Below are 27,344 nucleotides of genomic sequence, written 5' to 3'. Positions count from 1 at the left end.
ACCTTGTTTCAAGTCAGTCCATTATCTCATCCTACAAAGCAGTAACTGGAGAGTTCCTGGACTAACAGGGAATTGGTAAGTATCCTGGATATGCATACGCACACACAAGTCCCAGATGCTTATGCACATTACAGCTGTAACAAGACAAATTTTAATTTCGTCCCTACATCATTGTTATAATTTACATTCCCTATATCTTGTGTCACAGGTCAAATGCTGCAAAACTATCTTTGCAGCATCACCAGGTTAAAAAAATAGTAGTAGGTGTGGTCACCGCTGGAGTGCTTCACACACTGTTCAAGAAACTGGTATCTTGTTTTCAAAAGGTTGCAGAAAATGTAGTTTACAAGTAGTTGGGAGGTATACAGAAAATTTTAACCCAGAAAACATCTGCATAACAATCTGTGTAGGACTAAGTGTATATGCAGTCTGGACCGTCAGGTATGAAAATAAGAAATACGCAGATGTGAGAAAAACAGTGACTGAAGAAGTGAAGACACAAAATTCTAAAGACCCCACAGTAATCTATTTACTGAAATAAGATATTTATTTAATAGCTTTAAAAACAAGAAGTGAGTGAATATCTAAGCACACTCAGTATAATTTACAAATGGAAAGTGAGACTTTAAATGTCCATACACTGTAATGTAAGTAGCTAATTCTGCACGTGTCATGTGAAGGTTATCTCATTGAGACCAGATAAGGAAGAAAGGAATCAAGAAACAAATTCCTAGTCAATGGTGGAGCCATTTCTAACAAGAATCCTCAGTCTGTGTTTCTTCCCCATCTCAGGAGCAATTGACCAACCTACACAGCTACTGCAACAGCTTTGTTCCTTCTCTAGATCATTTCCCACCCTCCAAGCTAAAAATGGCAACGCTTTTTTCACAAGTTCTCATATTCTGATATTCTGATATTTTCATATCATTCATTCCTAGGCAGATTCCATCTAAAGGGCTCAGATTAATGATATTGTTTCTAACAATATTATTTTCTTGAAGCTACTCCAGTGTCTGCCACCTTGCACCCAACTGAGTAACTCCTAGCTAGTTTGTGTTGCACTATACTCAGGCTCTGCCCACTACCAATCTTGCAGGATTATACAGTGCTACTACACCTCCTCAGCCTTCTAAGAGTATTTTCTGCACTATTTCTTTTTTCCTGTAATACCAGCTGGAGGAATATCTTTTTTTATGAAGGTATGTCCTGCCTTTACAAAGTCTTTCAGCCACTAGCTCATCATTTCTGCCCAGCAATACAGCATAACTAATTTTACTGATTGTGGCATCATCTCAGTTTATTTCCATCAATGCTATGTGTAGTTATGGCAGAGTAAGGGACAGAGAGAGAGAGGAGAAAAGTAAATATTCATCTAACTCAGCTAGCTAAGCCTGTCTTCTTCTTAGACAGAAGTTTAATACCATTGTTTAGGCTAAGTGAAATCCTAACTAGACTCTTCTTTGTCTAGAACAGTCCCAGCAAGACATTGAAAAGAAAACTACAGTCTTTCAAACCCATCATCACTGTTATTGCTGTTATGGCAGTCAAAATGCTATTTTCCTCATTCTATTCCCATGGTTTCTCACACATGCATACATATAACTGTATATTTCATGACCTGAAAAACACGGCTGCGTGTTAGAGTGGATCTTCAAAACATAAAAATAGCCCATATCTTACATCATCTGTCCTTTTTGGAGTAAAGATCTCAAAAAACCTGTTCAAATATTTGTCTGACCTTGTCTAGTTCAAACGCTAAAGAAGTACCAAATAGCCTCAGCAACAATGGTACATACCTAATGTATGGTAATTCTTGATCATTCATAGACAGATAATGGAGACATAATCATAAGATAACCTTGCCAGACTACTTTAGTGACCTCTGCCTGTCAATGTTATCTTTTTATCTCACGTTTCTACATCCACCACTGCATAGTTTGCATCATTAGTCTCTGACGGTTGACTTAAAAGTGACAAATAAGAAGTTAGTGTTATTGTATACATCCATCAGGGAAATTCTCTGAATTCTTACTGTTCAATAACTCCAGCATCCACTCTTCAAAAAATCTACTTATTTGACAAGAAGGATGTAAACTGTCGATATGGGAAGAATGATTTTCCTTATGATGATGAAATAATTCTAATCTGCTTTGCTCTTAGCTTCACTTCACATGATCTAACCTATCTTCTTTGCTTTGGTGCAAAAACACCAACTGAAATGATCTCATAACAAAATCCAAGATTTGAGAATTTTTAAATACAGACAAATTCTGATCTAGGGACACCCAGTCTCTCAATTATGAGATTCCTAGGAATCTTAGTTTTATTCATCTGGATCTGTTAATAACTGAAACCTACCTTTCTCTCACTATGGATCTGAATATCACCTGAGCCAAGAGCTAAGTCTTTATCTGTTGACTGCTTTACATACCCTAAGAGGAACCTGGAAAAGTCTCAACCATCATGTACATAAAATTTATCACCTTGCTGCTTCTGCTACATATTTTAACTTCAATTCTGACAAGGTGGGGTCTGACAGCTGCAGATGAAGAGCTAACACATAAGACATATAGAGATTTAAGCACAGTTGGCTCTCTCCAACAGGACACAGTAATTAATACACTATATAACATTACTAGTAGATAAAAAAAAACAGTGAATAGAACATCTTGGTTTTGCAACACAAAGTTTTGGAAGATTTGAAATCCTCTCCTAGAAAATAAAGCAGCCAAAAATACAAGTGACTAATTTTGTGCAGTATTATACGATATCACATAACTTGGGAAACTCCTATAGAAATAATAAAACTGCTGTTCTGAAAAATACAGTGTGTATATTTCTGTCTTCCAGGGAATCAGTTTCAAATGTGATCCCTCTGTGATGCTGAGGTTAGACTGTATGGTTCTCATTTACTTTACATGAATCCTATCTGTGACCACCAGCTTGTCACAAATATCCACACCTACAAATAGATTTTTTTTTTTAAACATCATTCAAATTTTCTACTAACCTTAACACACTTCCAGGTCTGACTTCCTTCTTACACTATAGTCATCCCAGGATAACTTCTAGAACAAGTCCAATCCCTAAAAATCACTATTTCCAACCTTCTATGATTTTACCTTTAGAAGGCTACATTTTACTTTTCTTTTTTGTTTTTTTAGTGTTTTGATTTGGTTTCTTTTATTCAGGAAGGTGCCTGTTCTCCCAGCATGAATGGCAATATGAGAATTCCCAGCTATACTACACTTTTGACACTGCTTTCCACATCATGGAACGCCACAGAGCTTGTTCAGTGCAGTATGTATTATGACATACTTATTATCACAGAGGTTCCTGAATTACACCCATAAGGCAATGTACTAAAAAGGTTGTACAGATTACTGTTGGGTTTGGTGGGTTTTTTTCCTGTTTTATTGCCATTCAGGTAGAACTCATACACTAACCTTTTTCTGTTGCTTGCAAAAAAAAAAAAAAAGAAAGAGGTTTTTCACACGGAAAAACTTTTTAAAAAATAAAATTAACTGGAAGCTTTTTCTATGAAAACTATCAAACTTTTAGAAGCTGTATTCTTTTACAAATTTATTCCATGGAAAATTCTAGAATCAACATTTAAATCTCATTTTTATTGTCATCATTAGTCTTCAACTTTACTTTCCATTTTCTATGCCTTCATATTCCACTTATCGCTACTTTCGGCAGAAAGCATTCAATCTTCCATTTGGTTATTACTCCTCTTTCACCTAGTTTTTACCTCTTGTCTATTACAAAAACCCTCCTGATAAATAATCTCGCACCTGTGCTCCAATCTATTCTCTTTGCTGTCCATAAAATGCCAGGTAGCACTGAAGAAAAGCAAAATTTTTTGTACTAGAACACTTCTTTTACCCATGGGAAAATTGTCCACATCATCTTTGTGATAATGAGTGCTTAGAAAATTCCCAGAAAAAGAGCTAATTTATTTTTCTAAACACTTCTCTGGAAAAATAATCTTGATATATCAGTGATTTTTTTTCTTTCTTTTTACACCCCTTACTTGTTTATGGCTCTTTTTTTTTAACTTACTGATATAAAGTTGATTTTTTATTAAAACATCTTTAGCAGATTATTTTTGAGTTTTACAGAAAAGTCTTACACCAAGGTGCTTTCTATACCCTACAGTTTATTATACCTGGTAGAATTGCTGCCCTACCAGCAACAGTAGGGATCCTTTCCTTATTTGTTTTATGGTCTGCTCCTTGTGTAGTTACTCTCTGTGACACACACAAGGTTCCTGCTAAGACAAAATTTAAAGACAAAGAATTAAAACATCTTTATGGGTCATCTACAGGAAGAAAAAGAAATAGTATCTGAAACACTGAGTACATAAATATGATCTACATCACATTTCCTGTGTCCTCACATTCTCTTTATGATTTAGTCTTCAGTATTGGGCCATACCAGGTATCTCACCTCCAGTATGATTGTCATGCTTATTTTTCCTCTTACTGTTACATGGCCCTCCCATAACATTCAGGAGCTCCATGTCTTCTCCACTGTACATCCCTCTCAATGTCTTTCCACTTAACAGTTGTGTCTCCTGCTCTATATTTCTCTCTTGGTACCTCCAAATCTTCTGACTAGCAAACTGCAAGGTTGGCCCAGTGAGCAAAATCCATTCTTTTCAGCTCAGGTTTATCTTACTAAATGTGATCATTTCATCTCCTATGCCTAGTCATCTTCCTTGTTACTGTGTTATCCTGAACCAACACTGTCATTTTTATTATCTATGTGCAGACCCTAGCTCAACATGACCGGATTTCTAGGGGAGGGAAATCACAGCAAAAAGGCAAAATATCTTGGAATTTCTTTTCTTTTTTAATTTGGTTTTCAATCAAGGGCCGTGTCCTCACCTGAATCTGAATTATTCTTCACCACAGATATCAGCACTCATCACTGTTTACCCCAGTGATCGCTTTCTATTTTTCTAATGTTAAGTACCCCTTCTCTCAGTTCTGCTTTATGGAAAGATTCTTCTCTTCAGCCCTTTCTACAAGTTCCTGGTCTTCTTCAGTTGCATGTCAGCCAAGGCAGATGTTCTAGTTTCATTCAACTAACCCCAGATATTTTCAGTTTCTTTTCTGGATCTCTTTGGAGATAAGAACTTGTTAAAACCCCTGATGAATTTTGACATTTGTTATAACTTAATTCCATTTAACACCTAGAATTTTCCTTAGACATTTGCTTTCAAAGGCAATTAGATGTGTGTCTACATAGTTGCTGGATTTCAAGCTTTCATATTCACATATTAAGGTGAAAATCATGTGTGAATGGAAGACTTGTATATAAACAGCATACTTTCAACAAAACTGCAACAAACAATACCTCTTTGTATAGTATGAAGATGGCAGAAGTTAATATTTAGAACTCTGATTACCAAAAAAATTTACAGAGGGTAAAACAAACCAATGTACACAGAACCTAAAAAAGCAGCTCTAGAGCCAATTTTATAATGTACAGGAAGTCTCTCCTTACAGGAAAAAACTAGGTTGGCAAATAACTTTTTAATAAAGATGAGTGACAAATTTACCTCCACAATGTACTTAAGTCATCCTTTTTATTTTTTATGAGTTTGTCAGTGCTTTAGTAAGACTTCTTCCCAGTTTTCTCAATAGAAAATTAGTTAGTGCAGTTACATAAACCGAAGGAGACCTAGATTCAGTTCCCTTTTCTATCTAAGCAAGGTTGCACCAAGAGCTCCCCAGAAAATATGCCTTAACTTTCAGCCTACAAGGTATTGTGAAAGGCAAGTTCCTCCTCATCAATCTCTTCCACTTTTCAATGGATATCTAAATATTACCTTAATCCTTGTTTAATGGATATTTGGTTGGTCGGTTGTTTTTTAAAGTAGAACAGTATGAACAGATAAAAATGAGATCATTCTCTCCCAGAGTAGCTGATAATTTGGTGATTTAGCTCTTTCATAGGAAATATTTATTGGATTTACATGCATTTGGTCCTGCCTTAGGTTAAGAACATGGAAAAGAAGATCTCTCATCTTTCCACCCTTTTTTGATGAGTGTTCATTTCCCTTCCAGGCAAAAGTACAAATTGAACCAAATCCCTTGCAACCTTAGTGAATGACTCACTTACTGGACTATGGTGAAATACCATGACTTATTTATGAACAAAACCCATAATTTTCATTGCTTTTCTTACAACTTTCCAGAAAGGAAGTACTGTGTTTTTAAGTGAAATGTTTCTTTAGACAGAAAATAAATCCTTACCTGACACCATTTCCAATCTTTATTTTTATTTTTTTAATTTCCAGCATCAACTATCACTTACTGAAAAATTGACTATTTCTACTTCCCTACCCCTGAATATAGTGTCACAAATTGTTACTGGTGAACATGATTAACTATGAACATGAATTGCCAAGGGGTTTTTTATCTGTCGATACCTACCTATTAAGATTGGATCCCACTCTGCAAGACATATCAGTGTAACATTGTATAGTCTAAGTAATACAGGAGATGAGAATACATGATCTAATCATCTCTTTGGCCTTATTATATGTTATCATATATAATTAAGAAGATTTATTAGTCAGAATTGAGATCCTTGTTCCTAAAACAGCCATCTAAGATGGTTCCATAGAAAAGAGTTGTGAGTGTATTTGAATTGTTTTCAGCCAGGAACAATATCACTGAAACTCAGATTGAATCACAGAATCACAGATTGGTCCCGATGTAACTCCTGTCCATTGAAACCAAAGAGCTCAACCGAAAACTCTTTTCTTTAGGCATCTTAAGACTCGTATCATGTTCCCAACCCAGGCTATTCAAAGAACAGAAGAACTGGTTCCAGTTCAAAGCCTCTCTGTGCCAAAGGCTACTTCTAAGAAGTCTCAGATTCAGTACATCAGTCTCAGAATGTCCAGAAATCTTCTTCACATCATGTCAGTGTCAAACAATTTCTGTTTTGCTGCTTTGTAACATGTAAGTAACTGATGAATAGGTGACACAAAAGTACAATATATGATGCATTTTTATAACAAATTATCTTTTCATAATTTTAATCTACTTATAAGGTTATTTATCTGGCTAATTCCTCCCCAACAGTACTTGAACTTCTGAGGGACTTGGATCACTTGGAAAAATGTCAGAAATTAAATAATTTGAAATTTCAAATGTGGAGTAGAAGAAAAGCTCTTAGGTATTTCTATCTGTAGTGCTATGGCTTAGCAATTCCTATATAATACAGGGTAATCCACAAATACAGTAAGTTTAATGCAGGAATGTTCCTATATGAAAAAGGGAATAATTATTATTCACTGGTTTGATTGTTTGGTTTTATTATTTTCAGTTCAGTTCTAGTTCTTAGATTTTCAACACAAAAATACTTAAGATTTTTCTATATATTAGTATTTATTAGTCTATATTATTACCATCTATACTTGAGATTTATCTATAAATTTGTATTTAGTTCATTAATAGCTATGTTAAATTTTAGGTTCTTAGCAATTTCAATGTTCTAGTTTCACTTCAAAGTACTGAATATTTAGTCCTAATCTTAATACTTGTGAGCATCTCTCATATACTTAATTGTCTACGTTTGAGAAATCTAACACCAGTACTCACAGGAAGTGAGAATTTCACACACAGTCTTTTTTTTTCCCTATTAGCACTAGATTTTAATAGCTTATATTATTGTTGCACTGAAATAGGCTATCTATGTCTTCTCAGTTTTTTGTACTTTGAAATTAAAGGCATAGATGAACCATATGTCTTAAATCTTTGACTATTGGCTGCAATAACTACAATTGCCTATTTCAATTTATGATGAGAACCTACAGAATTTTGCAAAGGGAAAAATGGCTTCCAATTGCATAACAGCTTTGTTCTGCGTAGTTACTATATGCGTGCATGCACAAAACTTCTGTTTAGTTTAATAGAAACACAGTTTATCTTCCTATGAAATTCAGTCAAGCTCAGATTGTATGATCATATGAACCTTCCCTGAAACTGCAAAGAAAACAACAGGTTTATTTTCCTTTCCAGGCCACTTTTACCCTGTACAGCCATGCCTATACTTGTTCTGTTTTTTTTTAAGAAAAGACCTGAAGTGAAGTGGGCCTTGTTCTAGACGTCTATAGTCAGTAGTATCAGCTCAGAGCTGACATCTGTTTAAAAATGAAATGTGTATCTGCAGAAATGGAATAGAAATTATATGTTGAGATAATTTTCACTGCTGCAAACTCAAATGCTCAGTTAAGAAACAAAAATTGGGAGTACTAGGTGATCTGCCATGCTACTGTCACCAAAATGGCAGCACTGTCAGGGTAGGTGATTTTCCAGGTGGGCTGTCCTCTCAATATGTTTCTTCTGTTGTTCTAAACTAACTTCTTGTTGTCATCCCACCAGTTGTCAGTTATAGGTCTGAATTTTGTCTAGAGACATTGTTCGCTTTTTCAAAGAACAGGCAGTTCCCAAATTTCCGCCTCTCTGTCTAAGTACTCTTAAAGAAGTGTCAGGCACCATCCTCAAGGACCGAAAACTGAAGTCTAACAGGCTTGCTGAAGAGCATCTAGAGCACTGCCATTTTCTCTGGGACAATGGGTTACTGCTGGCCCAGTCTCTCCTTTGCTCTCCCCCATCAGCAGAGGTTGGCAGCACCTGCACAGAACCAGAAGGGAGAGGCCAAAAGGATCCACTGTGGGTATGTCACCTGTTTTGCTGTGCCCCTGCTGATGACCCTTTCTGTCTCCTGTGTGCAGTCACTTGTATGAGGAGCCAAGCAGGAGAGAGAAAGCATAACACTACCCACATAAGGTGACAAACATATGCATATTGCCAGCAGAAAAATTCTCTGTGTGTAATCTTCCAGGTCCTGTGACTACACTTAAATAATCAAGATTACTATCCTTTGATTTACAATGTTTTTATAAGAAATGTTCAGTTCTCTTAAATGACTGAGGAATATGAACGCTCTAAGTAGCAGTACTGTAAGCTGTGCAGAGCAACCCTCACAAAGATCCTTCAGCTCAGGTCTAGAAAAATCACCTGAATATATCAGAAGTTTTTTCAACTTTTCTGCAGTTAATCAGCCCTTGGCTTCTTCATCTAATGTGCTAGCAAGGATATCTTATATTGCCAGTGGGGCAATGATGTTTGTAGCGATGATATTTGTTCAGGGGGATCTGGACAGAGCCCAGTTGCTCGCTCAATATAGCTTTCTCAGCTGCCACCAAGTACTAACAACTCTCATTCCCTGCTGACTTTGGCTGATTTCAATCTACTAATGTAACAGTGCATTTTACATGTGTGCAATAGTCTTATGCCTAGTTCAGCCTACAATACAGCAACTTCCTTAAATAAACCAATATCTGATTTGTTGGGTTTTAATAAATATCAGGTATAAATGGTTCCTATAAATAATAACACTGATTATCCTGTGTAATCAAACTCTTCACCTGCTGTGAGACGCACCACATTTATGCAGATCAGCTGTAGGCTTTTCATCCATGAAATTATAGAATGTATAATGTGATGGGCCATGATATATTTAGTGTACTGTAATTGCTTATTTATAAAAGAGCTATCAACAGCCCACTTTAAATAAATTCAGAAATCACCGTAGGGCATTTCAAAATGAATATTTTATATGACATTTCTAAAAGATTATGAGCATTTCTTTGAACAGTAAAATTAATGGCTGTTTTGCTGTTTAAAGTCATCCTGTGTAGATTCAGGATAATGGCATATAAACTGTAATTACTGTATTTGTGTTTTAATTAGGAATATAATCATCCACCTCTCTCATGCTTCAGTTTTCTGAAATTAATATTGGGGGGGGTGCGATTTAAAATGGTCTGTTTAGTAATAGAATGGTTATAAGGAAGTGAATGAATTAAGCAGTAAGATGTATACTTGCAGCTCACTTCTAACAAGATAAATTCTGCAGGGTCGTCTTGCCTATTGCATTTTGAGACACACTGGTTGATCTTCACCCTTTCCTGTAAGTAAGGTCTAATGATAACTGAAGGTGTCAGCTTTACACCCCTCCTTGCATACATGACCAGCCTGCACACATCTACCCAAAGGTAACAAAGTTTTGTCCTGTAGGCAGTGATGCTACTCGTGGAAGAGGAAGGGATGAAAGGGGAGAAAACAGATGCACTAACAGAGAAATCTAAAATTTGCAAAGCCCTTACTGATGTGAAGGCCAGTTAGGCTTCTATTCACTTTGACAGACTGAGAGATTAATAGATAGATGGAAAAGCGATTTCATACTTTTAGTGACTGTGAACACCTATTCCATATCTTCCGGAATAGCGCTATTAATAAACATGGTGATCCATGGAACAATATATCAAAATCACCCTTCAGGGCTATCATTTTGTTTTTACCTGCCCCTGTGATTACATAATTTACAAATAAAGCTTGAAGGAAAGAAGTGTCCAGAGCCTACAACTGCTCTGCTTTCTTTACCTGCAATAGAAAATTAAACTGATTATGTCTTCAGCTAACGTGTCTTCAGCTAGATGTTAGTGTAATATAAAAGTTTATATTTATGAAATTATCCTTGATATTTCATAATAGAGAATTCCATGCTTGGAATATTAATGAAACCTGATTTCTTATGACTTTCATGGCTTGATCTTCTAGTAGCTAATTAGTGCTCCAATAAGATTTTCCACAGATGGGGTATTCACTGAGTCTCTTGCAGCTGTGGACTCTCTGGTGTCTAAGAAGGGATTAGTTCATGTGGCAGCATTTCCCTTAGAAGGGACATCAGCAGGGCCTCTCATGTCTGCTAAGTCACATATTTCAATGAAAGTGAGAGATATCACTTTCATTGACAGTAAGATCCTACTCCACATCTGTCAAATTGGGTTGAAACTGGCAGATTTCGCTGAAACTGCAGATACCAAAGTTTCTAGAGACAGAAAGAGACAGATAAGAATCACAAAAAATCCCCTTTATTTTCTTCAGCTAAAATAAGGTTTTTCATTAAATGTTGGCATTCTGTTTCCCTGCCCAGCCTGAACCAATTTGTAGAAAGCAGGGGAGGAATGGTGAATTATCAGGAACTTTTCAGACAAGGTCCAATTGAGGTTTGGCTCAAGAGCCGAGTAGCAGCATAAAGTGGTTTTTATGTTACCAAACCTGGCTCATGCGTCCAACCTATTTGTATTCAAGTGACCTTTTCAGATGCTTTTCCTGCCTGTGTTTACATACTGTCTGTGTGATTTCATTAATGCATGTAAAATGTATTTGTCTCCCTTCTAACGTTAAATGGAATTATACTCTTACTGTACAGGCAAGGAACAACAGCTGAGATGTACAGGTGCCAGAAGGAAAATTCTTTATTGGTGTGTCTTGAACCAATTTCCCATTGTTTCTGGCTTTACAGTGCATGGAAATCTGCAGTCACTAGACCATCATGAATGATGTATATTTTCACAGTGAACTGGATCAAAGCTGTTTTGCACAGATGTTTCTGTAATTGTGATGCATTGGGGAAATTTACTCTTCAGTGTCCCACAAACAGATATATCCACCTGTGCAGTGGTCTAGTAGGGAAGTTGGGCCTATAGCATAAAACATGTACTTAAGATGGCTGGCACAAAACCAACTAAAGATAATTTCTTAGAATTGTCTGTGGATGTATTTCTGTAACCATATTCCTTTGTTTCTGCAGCTTTTCTTCCAGGGAGAAAGAAAAACAAATGGCAGGCTAATAGAAAGTTTTAATTTAGTTATGTAAAAGAAAAGGGTAAAACATGCATTTTAACCCCTTATTTAATTTGTTTATTTATTTAGTATTTATTTTATATTCAGAATAGGAAGTCAGCATAAACCTCAGTATGGACAACCCTCATCCTGACACACATAACCTAAGTTTGTTAAAATGTCTTAGGCCAAACATGTATGTGGCATAAGGAGTGTCTGCATGGATGAGATGAGGTGTCTTTCTAAAAGGCACCTGAAATACTTCTGTGAGGAAAGTGTTTTTAGTCCTGGTTGACATCGTTAACTCCGAGTCTCTGATTCCTCACAGAATAAACATCTTCCAGAACTTGGCTTAGTCATGACAAAAATCCAGTCAGCTTTTTTGCTTCAAAGCATTTTTTCCACTTCAAAATATGTGCACCTTTGAACACTAAAGCAAGGCGAGTTCCGCAACCACAGCACTAAACAAGAGATATTTTTAAGTGGGCTAGAGAAAATAGTGAGAGAGTCAGGATTTACCCCCTCTCTTTGATCAACCAGAAACACACTGTTCTTCATGCAGTTCTAATTGCTCTCAACTTGAGGGCTTATTTGTGGAAACTAGAAAGGCACAAAATAGTAAAACCACACTTCCAGCACATACTAGACCATATTGTTGCAGTGGCAAGCTGCAAAGGGAAGTTGGAAAAGGCACAGAGCTAGGGTTATCCTGGCAACCTCAAAGCAATGATATCTTATGTCTGAAAGTATTCACCCTTGCCCTGGCAACAGAAATAAAGGGAACCCACACTAAGATTAGAAAAATTAGGCTTTTTAACATATCCATAATTGGTAAAATAACTGTTGATTGATCTTGGTGTTTTTTAACTGTCTGCTCAACTCTTTTTAAATTAACTATCCTAATATCACTCTGACAGCCCTAGTGTCTTCATCTTGTAGATCTTATTAACCTCGCTGAATCAATATCCAAAGGGTAAATTTTTATCATAGGTTCATTGTAAATGTTAGGATCTGTGACTCTCCCAGTTGAATCTGTTTTACAGTAGTGTCACTCCACTGACTCCAAAGGAATGACTTATGATTTACAGTGGTGCAGGTGCTGAAAAAAATCATGGGTTAATAAAGTGGTGAGCTCTATGTAAAGGTTAAATGGAATATGGGGAAATTTATAGCCTAAGAGACCATGGAAACAACTGACTGATGAAGAAGTAGAAAGACGAAAAGTTAATAAATATATAATAGTGAGAAGGGCAGCATAAAGAAGAGGGGAGGAAATGGGGAAGGAAAGAAAACAGAAATGTTGTTGATTTGTAATTGTTCTACAAGGATGATAAAGTGCAGGAGGTGAGAAGAAGAATTTGGTTTTAGGAGCTGTCTATTCATTACTGCCATCTTGGGGATTACTTTTATTCTGCTTTTATGGCTCTTGTAAATCAGCACTCACATTGCTCAGGCACTACTATGCTGGCTGCCAAGAAGACATACAATCAACAGCTCCGAAGTTAAAGTCCTGAGCAGCAGACAGAGGTATTTTTCTGGGGTGGATTTTCCAGGCACTCCCTGCCACCCCACCACTGCCCTTGGCTGGCAGTGTGCAGGTGACTGGTGGCCTGCTGTGGTGAAAAAGGGTATGTTACTGCACAGCCCCTCTCCATCAAAGGCACAGCTGAATCCTCACCTCTTAAGCTGCCACTAATTAAGGTCCTACCTCCCTGGATGACCTTGTACTTCAGTAAGGCTTTCGACACTCTCTCCCCTAAGATCTTCATAGAGAAGATGCATGGGCTGGAGGACACAGTGAGATGGATTGAAAACTGGCAGAATTGCCAGGCCCAGAGGGTGGTTATCAGTGGCATGAAGTCTAGCTGGTGGCCAGTGACAAGTGTTGTACCCAGGTGTCAATACTGGGTCCAATCCTGTTTTACACCTTCATTATTATCTGGATTATGGAGCAGAGAGTACCTGCAGCAAGTTTGCTCATCACACGAAATGGTGAGGAGTGGCTGATGTATCACAAGGTCAAGCTGCCAGCCAGAGGGATCTTGACAGGGTGGAGAAATGGTTGACAGGAGCATCACAAAGTCTAACAAGGGGAAGTACAAAGTCCTGCACCTGGGGAAGAACAACCCCAAGCACCAGCACATTCTGGGGCCTACCAGCTGGAAAGCAGCTTGGCTGAAAAGGACTTGGGGCTCCTGGTTGACACCAAGTTGAACATGAGCCAGCAGTGCACCCTTGTAGCAAAGGCTAATAGTATCCTGGGCTGCATTAGGAGGAGTGCTGCCAGCAAGTGGAGGGAGGTGATCCTTCCCCTCTAATCAGCACTGGTAAAGTCACATCTGGAGTACTGTGTTCAGTTCTGGGCTCCTCAGAACAATAGGAAGATAGACATACTAGGCAGAGTCCAGTGAAGGGCCACAAAGATGATTAGAGGACTGTAGGCTCTCACATGAGGAGTGGCTGAGAAAGCTGTGACTGTTCAGCCTGGAGAATAGAAGGTTCAGGGAGGGTCTCAAATATATATACATAACTGAAGGGCAGGTGTAAAGAAAATGGAGACAGGCTCTTTTCAGTGGTGCCCAGTGACAGGACCAGACGTGATGTGCTGAAACTCAGGAAGGTCCTGTCTGAACATTAGGAAACACTTTTTACTGTCAGGGTGACTGACCAGTGGCACAGGTTGTCTGGAGAGGTGTAGTGTCTCCTTCCTTGGAGATGTTCAAAAGCCATTGGACATGGTCCTGAGCAACCAGCTCTAAGTGACCCTACTTGAGCAGACATGTTGGACCAGATGACTTTCAGAGATCCCTTCCAGCCCCAACCATTCTGTGTTTCTGTGGTTCTGTGATCCCAGAGACAATCTCAGTAGTGTCTCACTGAAATATTTTTGCAACTTGGAAGGGAAACATATGCACTAAGTTCACACATTTAAAAAATATTCCTTGAAAGACCCTATCTTTTGGCCTTGATTTCCTAGTCACCCACCCCAGAAAGGATTAATGCAACATTTGCTGTGAAACATATACATGTTTTCTTTAAAATATATTTTTTTGCCAAGCAATATGGTATTACTAGGTCTGAGAAAATAAATTAATCTATCCCATACTTACTCCCTCCCCCCCTAAAATTCTCCTTTCTGCCAAGGAAATTTAATCCTGTGCCGAAGAAAGCACAAAAGCCATGTACCAATTTTTCTGCTCACTTCTAAATTCAAGATTGTGGATTAGTTATAATGGTGCACTGCTCTTAACAGAATCCTCTGCCATACCGCCCTATATGCATGTCTCTGCTGTCTAGAGCTGATTAGGCACAGGAAGTAAAGACAATCTCATTTTTCTTGTATTGACAGAAAACTAGTTTGTTGTTGCCAGCTTTAGCAACATCTTTGTAACTCTCAGAATGCCTAAAAACTTAAGAAGTGCCTCCGTCACAAACATTAATGTACCCAGTTAATTATGTCACATACATTACAAAGCAGTAATTTTGCTTTCTGGCAATGGTATGATGATTTGAAAGTAAAAAAGGGAAATCAAACAAGTGGTTTGTGAAAATTAGAATGAATAAAATCAAGTTAATATTGTGAGCAGCATTTTTTGAGTGCTGTAAACCTTTTCCCACCCTCTTTTTCTTCTTCATATACATGCAACATATTTGTAAGAAAAGCAGGCAGTGTTCTTAGACTGTTAAAGACACCATCAATCATTGTCTTGCTTGGTAATGCTTCAATTACTCTGGAAAAATACTGTCATTTTCATGGCTACAATCTGATGCATGGAAAATCCCACCCACTCCCTCCCCAAACAGTAATGTTTGCATATGAGAAACGTAGGCAGTGTTGGCAGGATGATGAACCATTAATAAACCTTTCTCTGTGCCTCCCAAGTATTTGGAAAGTGTACTGCATGACTGTCAAGATCTTTGTAGAATTATCTTAATGCTTTGTCACTTTATACTTTTCTGCATTGCTTTTATATCTTTTGTACTTTGCATATTATACTTGACACTACAGTACCTTTGTAGCTGTAAGTCACATAAGTCATGAGTACTGGAGTCATTTGGTAAGACATGGGACTGGTACTGATCACCAGCCTATGTGCAAATTATTTCCAGTATGTTACTATCAAGGACTGTCAGAACTCACAACACTATTGAGGGTTTAATGTAATGCAAAGTCACTTCCATACACGAGAGGGGAAAAGGAAACACTTTCATGTAAAGATAAAAACCAATGTATTTATTCCAAAGAAAAATGGAGCCAACAGTTCTTCCAGTCTTTTAAGTATATTTAAAAACATAGAATAGAGAAGTGGAAAGGGAAGAGAAATAGCTGAGGGGAAAAGGGAAGGTAGAAGGAGTAAGGAAAAAGGAAAGGAGAGGGAGAAGGGGAGGAAGGAGAAAAAGAAAGGCTAATGTTAATAATAGGTAACAACTTGGTGAGAAATCTTAGCAGAACATAGTTGTGGATAATATAGAACTATGTTCTGTATGTTCTGTTTTTAAATGTTCTTTTTTGCAGGCTGTATAGTTTCCGATTAGTTTTTATTTCCTTCTTGTATGTTCAGTACTTCCCTCTTCCCTTTTAGTACTTCCCTTTTAGGCAGGTCTCAAGCCCTTTGCAGCAATAACCGTTGCATATTAGTGCAGTATGTAATTGAATGAAGTCTTGATTCTCAGTGAGAGCCTTAGATGCCACCTTCCTTCAATAAATAATCATGAAGTGTTATTTACACTAATGAGTTCCTGAACCTTTTCACCAGGTTGACCATTTCCTGTGAGATATTTCTTCCTTATCTGTTCATGTGTTTATTACTGTGGTTGTCAGTTCTTTGACCATTTCTTTGCTCATCCTAGATGTATATGTGCCAGACTACTACTTGCATTTCTAAGCTGAAATTCACAGCTTTGGTGTTTTGGTTTTTTACAAAAGAGGAGAAATTCTCTTTGCTGTCAGGTGCCCAAACTAGCCTATTCATCTGATATTTTCAGATGTTAGGCTGAATCTTCAGAGTCTTTTTGTGCCCCCATGTGACCCTGGAACAGACAAATTGCTGTATTCCTTCTTGCTGTGACTAACACCATGTTTTCTATCAGCAGGTCTATACAATTAACTTACTGCAGCCCCTCTTCCTACAGCATCCTGGAACTACAGAGTGTCTTCTCCCACTTCTCCACAGCATCTATAGGGTAGCCTTCTACAACAGCATAACTCCGTACAGCACAATTAGTTTAATTGTGCTACTTCGTAGGCTTTGCATGCAGCAAAAGGGGACAGTGGGAAGTGTATCACATATAAGCCAGATAAAAGTAGTCTCTCAAGAAACATACTCTCCAATTATCAAAGAACAAACAATAAGCAGAAAAGTCAAAGATTCAGGCATTATGATGCAATTAATTCAAATATAGTTTAGAAGAGCAACCTATTAGGAAGAAATGATAAAATAAATTGCAAAATCTCATTTTCTCCCTTCATTCTCTTCATCTTCTTGTAACATGCTTACCTCTATTCTGCCCCTTTTACACTGGTACAGACACAGTCTGGATGTATTTTATACCTCCCATTTGAATTCAGGAATAATAACCACCTTGATTACTTTATGCACATAGTTGTTCATCTCCACTGGACTTAAGGAAAATATAAAAGAAGACAGAACATGCTTGTTGCTACCTGGACAACATGAGCCTTCATCCTCATGATTATTTGAACAGCCACCTTAGAGTGACATTGTCAACATCTCAACAAAGGCAATAGAAGAGATTACTACTGTAGATCTGATAGACTACTTCATACAAGAAGATGTCTCAGTTAATTTTACACAGAGATTATATGTGTATTTATATGCATAATTCAGTACTACACCTTTTCCATTTAAAGCTCTGTATCATATGCAAATGCCATCATGGAAAACAAAAACCTGCATCTATTTATTAATAGAAGCAATCCATCAATACATATGGTTTATATCCTACCAAATGCTGTGCAAGTCATCTTTGACTCATCTGTATCTAAATCAGCTTAAGTAATTTAGTAAATCTAAACAGCCTAGGTAAACCTAAATTCAAATTCCATTTATAAGTGAGCTTTTTGACTGAATCATATATTCTCACTTGACCAGATTCTTGGCACAATGCATTAGCTTATTGCTTCCTGCACATTCTCTGTTGAAAACAACAGGAATATTCAGAGAGGAGAGTCGTCTTCTTTATTTGCAAAGCTGGCCAACAGTCACTGCACAGAAGAATTGTTTTGTGTCCTGTACTTGTGAAAGCTGAATTTTACAATGCCATTACTTCTAGGAAGTATCGCCAGTCAAATAAATTATACGTATTCATTACCAGTACTGCCAGATGAGCATTACCATTACTGCTTTACCTTTCAGGTTTTTTCTTCACCAGTTTGACCACTCCTCTACCCATAAGATTTTTCTAGGTTTCTAGAGCTTTAGCTGTAACAAGGACATTAAAAACAAGTGAACAGGGAGCACAAAAGTATAATTTTTCTTCTGGAGATGCACATACTGTACAAGACTAAAAAGAGCACAGATAAGGAACTTGACAGATTGTTCATTTCTGCTGATTTATAGTAAGATGAGGCAGTGATGGTGCCAATATGCTGTCATTTTGTTTAAATGCAAGATGGAAATAGAGGGAATTTGTTTCAGTATTTAAATCATTGCAAATCGAGTTAGCCTATGTAAAGGCATTTTACAGAAAAGGTTTCATGGTTGTTATTGTCATTTGGGCATGACAAAACAGTGTAATGATTTCATGTTCAAGTTTTTATAGGCTCCCCTTAGGGTGTTAGACAATATATTTAAAAGCCACAGCTAGTCTTGCTGACAAAACTCGCATGGCTCCTTATCCCAATTTGCATCTCTCACACTGCAGAGGGAGTGACAGGAGTGGAAGCTAAAAGTTAAGTTGCAGTTATTCATTGCACTCTAATAACATCTCAGTTAATTAAATATTTACTAAACATTCTGGTCCCAAATCCCTTTTATACACAAGCTGTAGCAGGGACAGGCAGCTCCAAGGAACTGACTATCGTTCATCAATTTGAACTATTTTAGCCCAAGCACTCAGTCCCTGAAATCAGTGGCAAACGTGTGTGATGGGGTCACTTTTTACCCACATCAACATGTCCGATTCCTAAAATCCACACTGCGTCCTGGTGTACTGAAACGGAGCAGACACCTTCAACAGCTCTACCCTCCCCATCTCTATGCAGTCTGTGTAAGTAAGCTTCTGAATATACACATATGCCAGTTAGAGGTGTCCAGGTTCATATGTTAGAAGTTCAGTAGTATGCAATGTGGTATGAAAATAATGGCTGCATTAGTCACGCACAGGGAGCCACCAAATGAGTTATGCAGGACCTCTAACCCAACACAAGGCTTATTAACTTGGGCAGAGCACCCCTTTTATGCTGCTGTCCTGCCTGTAACATTGGGACTAGCCTGACATCTCCTAGTGCTGCAAGCAGTCTGCTAATACAGTTGTGTGGTATGGACATGCACGTAGTGTAGAAACTCTCTTATAAAGGAACTGCAGATAATGTTTTATATGCAAAAGACAGACACACAATTTTACATCCAAACACACACCCTCCCTTCCACTCATCCAGACACGTCATCTTACAGTGGCAGGTGACTGTAAGGGGAATGTGACTTTGGAGAGGAGAATGAACTGAGAACATTCAGTGTTAATCATATAAGTTACAAGAGATCATAATAAATTGCCATTAATTTTAGTTGAGTTCTAGCCGTATTTCACACCGTCTGTTCACAGGAGAAAATCTCACGCTTATTTTCTAGTGAAATACAATGACTTAAAAAAACAGATAAAAGAACAGCCCAAATATCAACTCTTTGATGGTGACCAGAGATTTGAACTATTAAAGATATGAATGATGCCTAATAAATTACACCTATTATATAGCCCACAAGCTTACCAGAAAAGGATAGTAATTACCCAGGAGTGCATTTAGCACATAAATGATAGTTACAAACAATAAATGTAACTGAAAACATAATTTCCATAACATTTCTTTCTCTCACACTTTTAAAGACATTATTTAAATCTTTGCCTATGTTTGACTATTTCTACTATTCCCATAAGAAACTGAGAGCAAAATACTCTCTTCCCATTCCAAGAGAAATTTTGGTAATGAAAAATTAACAACAAAACAGATCTCCACCATTCCCTTATTCTCCTAAAATAGATTGCTTTAAAAATTTTAGTATTCCTAAAATCTTGTTTCAGTTAAAACTATTAAGAATGAAAGTTTTAAAATGCTGGGAAGCCCCACCACTTTTCCAAGAACAAACAAAATGTTGTGTACCAGTTTTACATCCCCAGTCAGCAGGCTGTACTAGTGGCTGGGAAACAGCCAACAATATGATGGTCATGTGAAATTTATGGGTCATGTGGTCATGTGGTCATGTGAAATTTAGTGGGACTTAGTCGAATGGCTAGTGGAAAGGCATTTTCTTCCAAATCTTATTATTACTACCGGAGATGGACACTGTTGCTGGTATCATGAGAAGAAATGCCCTAGCTCTATGTGGTAACAGACAATGTGCTGCTACCTGAGAGAGTGTTTAACATCACCTTTGGTTTGTGCCTTTTCTGCAAAGGAACCAGAGTCCTTGGGTTCAGCCAGCTCACTATTATTACAAGAAAAAAAAAAGTTATTTTAAAGGAATTGCATCTAAGCCAAAGCCTTTCAAGCATATGCTATTGTGTTCTAGGTACATATACAATAATTAGAGTAGTACATGTAAAACATACGCATTCAAACTGTAACTTTCTCCAGATTTAAAAGCAGTTCTCCTCTTACTTCGTTCTTGTATCATACCATTCACTCAAACCTCTACCTACAGCAACATATCAAGCAGACTGGAACAGAAAACGTGGAAATCACTGACCATAAGCTCTGATAAGCCAAAACCAAGGAAAGTACATAGGAAAGCCAAGCACCCACCATTAACAACAATTGTCCGTTTTCATCTCAAGATGGCTGTGTTTTACAGTAGACAGAAAGAAAAGGTGTTTGAGGTAACTGTAACCACGCAAGATCAGACTTTAAAGATAAAACAACTTTAATACTATCTAAGAATTGGTTACCTGAAATTGCTCCATTCATTGACACATCACACACCCATCTGTGATCATTGCTGAGGTGTACAGCCCCTCCTAGGTTAGGTGAAAATGATTCTTTTCTTTGTTTGTTTAAGGTCATAACACAGTCTTGAGTTTTTTGAAGTAATTCATCTTGCAAATGACTTAGAATTCAATAAAGTTAAAAGGGAAAGGTCACAGCTTTCTTACCCGGGAAAACTTTTCAGAATTACTGAAGAACAATTCTGCCCAGTCAGCACATCGACACACTCAGTAAGATTCCCAGGCTACCAACAAAGTTAATAAACAGTATGTTTTCTCATTGAATTACAGTTGCATCCCATTATTATCCAAGCTAGGGCTCAGAATGTGTGTTTCTTAATCCAAAACCTTAATCCAAATCTTTGTGTAATTCTGAACTACTCAGAGAAACAAAAGATGTCAGATGAGATGGAAATACAGGAATGCAAGTGCCATGAAATATTCCAAAAATACTAAGTCTGTTATTCCTATGCACCTCAGCTTCTCGTTGATTGAGAATGGTCTCCTGTGTTGATAGCTAAATGTAGTTACAACATCACCTGTCTTCAGGCAGAACAGCAGAACTGACCTCTAAGTTTGGCCACACAGCATACAGTTCTTGCTTACATAGGACAGTCTCAAATGCATCAGAAGCCTACACTCATGGCACGTGTCATGCAGACCAGTCTGAATTGCAAATCAAATGAGCAGGAAATACACACTTACCTGGCACAGTCAGCATTGGCTACTGTACATTAGCTGGAGGAGACTTTTCACACTGAGGGTCTTTGCCTTACCCTCTTACCTTTCACTGCTCACCCACCTGTCAGTGGTGGCTGTGCCTTAAACACCTTTAATCATTTCTGACTGTCCGCAGTAAAGAAAAGCCTTACCTGTTTTACTGTCATCTTGTCAACAATGCTATAAGAATAAGAATTCTGAACTGGGTGCAAACTAACGATTAACCAAGCACTTCACTTTCAGGAAGGGTCACCCTTTTATGGATGTTATGATGGACATGAAGGGACTCTTCCTTCCGTACTCTAGACCAACTACAAAATGCATCTACTGCTTTACCTGACTTCAAATGAAAATGTTATTCTTTGACTTTGAGTCATCTCCTCTTCTTAAGTTCTCTGAACATATTGGTGGCCTGAAAGCAAAGCTGAAGAAAAAGGTCTAGTATAAACGTCAAAAAAACAGTACCGTGTAAAATCGTAGAAATTCAGTTAAGTATTGGCATATTGGAATGTCAGTATTTTTTCACATAGCCCACTAGTCTGCCAATGGTTCTGTACATAACTTTGAAAAACTTGTCTTTTAACATGGCAGCTGTAAATAACTACAGCATACTACAGGGAGACTTTATACATTAAATACATCACAAAACATTTATATGTTCAATAAAAAATAGAGAAGTCTCACTACTGCCTGATGATTCATTTTTAAATGCATGCCTTAGTAAACCATATTTAGAAAAAATATGATTTCTTAAAGACAGTTCAGTGGAAAATGCAGCTTATATAATAAGAACATTAGATAGTAAATATGAGTCATTTAAAATAATTCATTGTGTTATGAAATATCATTTGCTTTAGTATGCAAAAGTCATATTCATTGAATGGAGTTTTAAATAGGCTACATTCTATTGTATTTTACCTTCAGGGACCCTGGGAGTTTATTCTTTCTAATGAGCTGTGTACTATTCACTTAGAAGCTTCATTTTTATTATTATGTATAAAGCATATTTTTTTTCTGCATTAACAAATGCCTTTTTTAAACAAATTCATTCTTTTCCTAGGCATTTAGTTAACTGCATGGGATAATATCTGAAATGCTTACAGTGTTTCTAACAGTTTGAAAAAGATATATGATGTTTTCAAGCAGACTATTTACATTAGTGATATCCTCCGTTACAATAGGATTGTCCCTTCTGGCTTCATTTTTTTTTGTTGTTGTTGCTATCCAAGTAGAGTTTATTTAGTGATACTAAAGAAAAAGAAAATCCCATTAATAATAATAAATCCTTGTTTAGGCAGGTTCAAATGGGGAAAAAACCGGAGGGGGGGATTCATCTTGGGTATCTTTTCCTCTAATGAAAAGTATTTTCAAAAGGTAGAATGCTGTCATTTAACCCTTGCAAGCCACTCACAGAATGAAACTAAGATACCTTAAAACACTTTTCTATACTAAGCTTATTTAGGATTTCATGATGGAAAAGGGTTTGGCAAACTTTAGCAGCCTTTAGTTCCCATCTTATCTGTACAGAACTATGTGTGGCAATATTTGTCAGGATGCAAGATTAAGGTGTTCTGAAAGACAGAGGTTATATTTATTTGGAGCCACCTTCAAGGTTATCTTGTAATGGCGAAGTCCATCACAGTTTGGATGTATACAGTTCAGATGTACACAAATATACACAGCATATACACAGTTCAGATACACAGAAGTATCATATCCTCTTCCCCCACACAAAACCCTCGGATCATTACCTTTTGCCTACACTTTGTTATAGAGTTCACCACAGACATGACTTATATTATGACATTTTTGTCTCTTTTGCTCCAAAACTAGGAGGCATCAAATAAATGCCTGCCTGCAATCATCAGGGTCAGACAAACAGGAGGCATGATTTTGTCCCATAGCACAATACTGAAGCCTTGGACCTGCTTGCAGCCTTGTAGATTCAAACATTTACATGGATTTGGAAATCACCTGAAGCACTTCATAGAAGGGTACTCCATCTGCGACTACTAAATACAAAAACATCACCTCTTGCTTAAAAATTTCCTGGGCCAGATGGCCTGAGGCTAGGAGAACATACAACAAAAGGATCAGTATTTGCTTACCCGGAGCTTACACTGGGGCTGTTGTTCTGGATGGGTTTTTTATTCAGACTCAGTATTCATAGTATCTCCGTTCTCACATTATAGTTGCTTAAAAAAAAAAAAAAAAAGAAAGAAAAAAGGAAAGCATGAAATTCTGACTGATGCTAATGCTTCACTGTTTGAAACTAATGAAGAACAAATGCACAGCATTTTGGATCCTTTCAGACATTATTGTTAAATCAGAAATTAGGAACAGACTCTAATCTGTGGAAGTGTGAATTCCTCAGTACTCCCACTAAAGGCTCATTGCCTTCTCCTGCTGTGTGCGGTGCCCTAAAACCGGGTGTGCACACAGACTGCTCTCAGGCTGGGGCTTCTCCCCAGCTATATGGGAGAGAGGAAGGAAAAGTCCCTCAAACCTGGGTAGCAGAAGACAGGAGAGTCCTTCCCCCTTCCCTCTCCTGCTCATGTCCTATGGAAAGAAAAGAAGGGATGCCACACAGGGATCCCGCTTAGCCCAGCAGGTTGGGCAAAATCTCTGCCCTGAAGGAATGGGCCAGGTTGGTGGAGCAGAGAGGCCATTGGCTGGATACAGCAGTGCAGGAGAGGAGTGACAAACAGCCAGAAAGTAAAGACCATAACAAAACTCTGGGGAAGGAGAGTACCTTCCTGCTTCACTTGTGGTGGGAGAGCAGAGAGTGGCTTTCTGGGAGTGCTTCTTGAAATCTGGAGAGGAAACACAGAATCTCACCTGCTCCTGTAGAAAACTGTTCCTGCCCATCCCTGCTGTCAAGCAAGTATACCTTTCTTGAAGAGCAGCATGCAAAGCTATTCAGCAGTGATTTCTCAAACATAAGAGACATCATTTTTGAAGAAGTCGTGGCATAGGACTACAAACTAAGGAGTGATTTTCTATTCAAGTTCTTGTCTATACGTAGATCCATCTGATATCCTTTATGACTGAAGGCAGTTCTTACTGTTGTAGAGGCTTCTTTCTTCCCTTTTCCCCCGCAGCCCCACCACAGCTACAGCCTCTTACAGTTCCAGTTGGGACTGTTTGACTTTTCACCTTCTTCAGAATTATTTGGCAGCCATTTGTAAACAGTTTTGAGAAAACCCAAACCTTTATGAACATCACCCTGTCCTCATTTTGCAAATTCAGCTAATTTCATCCACTTGAGATGAATTCAAACCAAATTTGTAAATCCAAAAATAATAAATAAAAATAAATAAGACTTTTCCTTTTAATCTTTTCTTTTCTTTTTTCTTCTCTTTTTCTTTAATAAACCATTGTTTTCCCAATGCAATGAGAAGCAATAGGATATAAAATGCAAACTCTCATTCCCAAACCCATAAGATAATCATGTACCTTCTGCTGTTGCTGCTGTTCCTGCTGCCAGCACTGTCAGCAGCTCCAGTGCTTCTATAGCAACAACTATTTCCAACTGTGCAATACTTGCAAGTAATTTAGGTGCATAAGACAACATCATTTTAGTGAGAACTGCATGTTATACACTTGAAACATAGCATTTGTCAATAAACCCTAAGCTCACCTCTAATTGTAATTCTTCTGCCTTTCCAGACCCCTCACCACTCTTTCCTGGGCAATATCAGTTTGCAAGGAAATTTTAGGAGTGAAAAAAACCCTAACACCAAATATAAACAAAACAAAATATGCAGAAACTTACCCAAAAAAAACACCCCAGGCAGTTACTGACAGGCAAGCATAGGCATCAAGGTAGGGTGACCATTTGAAGCAAAAACAAAGCAGCTGGAGCATTTCTCCTTTGTTCAGGAATCTGCCCTTTACCTTGGATTATGCAGGGGGCACATTTCATCTCTTCAGAGTCCTAAAGACATTTGTCAAGCTGCCAGAGCAGTAACCTAAATCCCCAAACTCTCTTGGCCAATCCAGGATGGTTGGTTACTGTCTGTCATCCAGAAAAGAAGTATAGGCAGGTACAGATAGAACCATATTCAAACTGGCCTTTTCCCACTGCTAAAGATTACTGCAAATCAAGAGAGTAACATGGGGCATAATGGGATAATGGAGGTTCATTACGCCTTTGGACATGATAATGCAGTCCATTTCTTTACTCACATCAGTGCCTAGGTTTTCCACCAGTATAATGCATTAAGATTTGAAGAAAAGAGAGTACGTTATAGGAGCATAAAGCAGAATCAAATGGTAATATTTACTGGACTTGGAGCACATCACACACACAAGCACTTGAGCCCAGTGCTTCTGCTTGCTTAGAAAGGCTCTGTAAATGCCTGTAAATTGTAGCTTCCTCTCCAAAGATCAATAAACATGAAGATTTCACACAACACTTCCAGAGGTACCAGCTGCTGCAGTATTCAGTGGGCATGTCTCCTAATGCTGTCACCTAAAGTCTGGACTTAGCAGGAACTTCTGCTCACAAGGAAGTGATTTGAAGCAACAAGTACAGTAAATTACTGAAATACAGTTCAGAGCATGAAAAGGTCCCAGTTCCTGATGACCCCAGGTTTGTTTTGTGCTCACGTTTACCCTCATACTGTATGTAATCACTACCAGCACAGCTCATACACTTCTATACATTTACTGGCCCAGCACAGTATTCACTAAGTTTTGCTCATGTTCCTGGATTTCTATCCACACTGATAAAATGAATACAGAAGTGCACGCAATAGAAAATCCTCCTAAATGAAAATTCAAATTCTTGTGTTTCTTTATCACTCTTCCAACAAGGCTGAAAAATCAGAGAAATATTTTAAACAATGTGATAGTGGCATCTTCGTTTATTTATCTTTTGCCAAATTTCATACCACTTCTTAATGTAGCAGCCTATAAAAAGACTCATATCTGCTTTTCCTGATAAAGAGACAATGTCAGATTCAAACACTTAATCCCTCATCTACAGTAAGCAAACGGGCCAAGCTTCATCTTCTGGACAATAGAGGGCAGATTGCTTCCTTCCAAAAACAGACCCATTCAGTATTTATGGACCCATTTGGCAAAGCACCTACAGAAACTCCTTTTTTTCACCCAGTTTAGATTTCACCATCCCCACTCATTCTCCTAAAACAGTTTGCAAAAGAATAAGACACAGCCTACCCACCACAGCCTAGACCATATGCCTAACAAGAAACAAAGATACAGCCCATGGCTAGAAGATTACAAAAGCACAGACTGGCTCAGTAAGCAAAAGACAGACACCTGGCTGTCATCAGTTTTAAGAGGTCTCTGTTGCAGTATATGGAGTCTCTTGCTGTGAACAAGTGGGTGCTTAACCCTGGAAAACAGTGGGTAAAATCATAAACTTCCTGCATAACCTGAATCAAATTCAAAAGTGAATGAAACGTATCTCTGCCTCAGTGGTACTCTGGGGACAAAACTTGAAGATTCCTAAATTCTCATTTGCAGCCTACAAATCCTATTGACAAGTTGCATAGCATTCAGGCAAGATGGGGAAGCAGGTCTTATCAACCCAGATATTAAGCAAGATAGGGCTTTAACTGAGGCTGATATTTGCTAGAAGGTATAAATCCTGTAGACAGCTGACAAGAAGTACAAGAAAGGATAACAAAAACTGTCTTGCAGCATCAGTCTTTTGGGAAAATCTAATGAAGAGGATTGTTAACTGGACTTCTCTGCATTGGCACTGTTAACCCTTTTTTG

This window comes from Phalacrocorax aristotelis, chromosome 3 (genome assembly GCF_949628215.1).
Source record: "Phalacrocorax aristotelis chromosome 3, bGulAri2.1, whole genome shotgun sequence".
In the NCBI taxonomy this organism is placed as follows: Eukaryota; Metazoa; Chordata; class Aves; order Suliformes; family Phalacrocoracidae; genus Phalacrocorax; species Phalacrocorax aristotelis.
The sequence above is the reverse complement of the archived record's forward strand: the minus strand, read 5'-3'. Positions refer to the sequence as shown.